General features: G+C 34.7%; 1 long non-coding RNA gene across 1 annotated transcript; it reads left to right on the top strand.

The window, feature by feature from the left end:
- Positions 1-1,210: 1,210 nt before the first annotated feature.
- On the top strand, positions 1,211-1,600 carry LOC109177121. Its single transcript, XR_002053525.1, has 2 exons — positions 1,211-1,335; positions 1,472-1,600. It is a non-coding gene; the product is annotated as an uncharacterized LOC109177121 (long non-coding RNA).
- Positions 1,601-1,864: the final 264 nt, after the last annotated feature.

Genomic DNA, 1,864 nt, shown 5'->3' with positions numbered 1-1,864 from the left:
TTCATTTGACAATATACAATTAATATGCGAGACTTGTTATTTAGTTTCATTTTATACACACCATAATTTTTAAGTTTTATTACTGCAATACCAAAGTAACATTCTAGCTAATTAATCCACATGAACCATGACCAAAATCAATATGTCTGAATCGTTAAAAATCATAGCCTAACCGAATTAGTCCAAAATCGAGCGGACTAGCTCGATTAAGATCTCTAATTTCTTCAAATAGAGGTGACATGTATGGATGAGATTCTAGTTTTATCTCATTTTCTTCTTCTGTTATACAAAATAAATATTATCCTTCAAAAAATTTAATAAAACTAATTTGAATTGTATGGTTCAAGACTTCGAGTAGTTATACAAATTTAAATATTATATGATTTTGTAACTCTCGAGTTACGAGTGAATCAGAATGACTCATAGTATATATGTAGTGGTAGGAGGGGCTTGTCCAATGTTTAGGAAGCATCCGTATCATGTCACAACTTCACAAAATGTATTGGTCAAATGAAAGATTTGATCCTATCCATCACAAACAAAGAAAGTGGGTTTTATTTAATTAATGATTTAATTTTATGTCATGTGAATTGATTATATATATATATATATATATATATATATATATATATATATATATATATACACAATGAGAATGCATAAATAACCTCATTCCTGTGTAATAGTTCATAAGTCACACATAAAAAATAAAGGAATAAGGGTCAAATTGGCCACTCAACGTAACACAAAAGTGCAATCAGGCCCCCGAACCTAAAAAAAGTGCAATTATACCATTGAACAAGCTAAATGTGTGCGATTTCACCTAGTAGCCAGTATCCAACCTTTTCTTCCGGTTGATTGCTTATCTGGATTATTACGTGGCATTATTTATTCTTTTTCTTTGTTTTCCGTTCTTCCAGCGTGTAAGAAACAAATCAACAGTGTTAAAAATCCCCAAATCGCTTCAATCTAAAATCACCAAACCCTTCCCTTCGTTTACGCTTACTTCACTAAGAACAAGGACGGACACACAGCTCACCAATAGCTTCATCTCTATCGTCCGCACTGACAATCGCCGTATTGCGGCCTCCAATTCCGCCGCGCCAAGAGCGGACTCCCAGTTGTATCAGATAATTTAGGTGTTCTTTTACTGTCTCTGTGCTTCTGCTAGTCTTCGAGCTAATTGCTTACTTCAAAGGATGGCCTTTTAGTCCGCCAACGATGGAATCGACATCGGTTGAGGTTGTGGAATTGGTGGAGTACGTCTACGCTCACTAGCTAGAGATTAGGGCCAAAACATCAAACACACAAACAAATTGATCATTGTTGCTGCATGTAAGATTGTTTTTAATTTTTTTAGTTTTTTTTTCCACCAATTTTGTCGTATAATACTTTATAGGATTTTCTATTTTTGATGAATTCTTTTTCTCCGTTGTTGCTTCTACCGACTTATTTTTATTTGTTTTTTCAGATCGTCTAGTTTTGATGCTGGGCTGCCTCTGGATCAAGTTCAGGGGGTTGAAACCGGTGGCGCAGATGGAGAAGACACGCTTCAAGAACAAAGAGGAAATGAAGAAAAGAAAATAGGAAAAAAAAAAAAGTCAAATCAGCCTCCACGTAGATAGGTAACCGGATGGGATGGGAGAAAACCTGCTGCTTGGTGAAATTGCACACATTTAGTTTGTTGAATGGTGTAATTACACTTTTTTTTAAGTTCGGTGGCCTGATTGCACTTTCGCGTTACGTTGAGTGGCCAATTTGACCATTATTCCAAAAATAAATCACACTAAAAAGATCATGTTCAATGGAGTTAATTGAGAGGGTGTTTGCAATTTAAATGAAAAATTTAATATTTCATGATACT

The sequence above is a fragment of the Ipomoea nil genome, unplaced genomic scaffold (genome assembly GCF_001879475.1).
Source record: "Ipomoea nil cultivar Tokyo-kokei standard unplaced genomic scaffold, Asagao_1.1 scaffold0800, whole genome shotgun sequence".
NCBI lineage: Eukaryota > Viridiplantae > Streptophyta > Magnoliopsida > Solanales > Convolvulaceae > Ipomoea > Ipomoea nil.
Note: the sequence above shows the minus strand (reverse complement) of the source record. Positions and strands in the feature narration are given on the sequence as shown.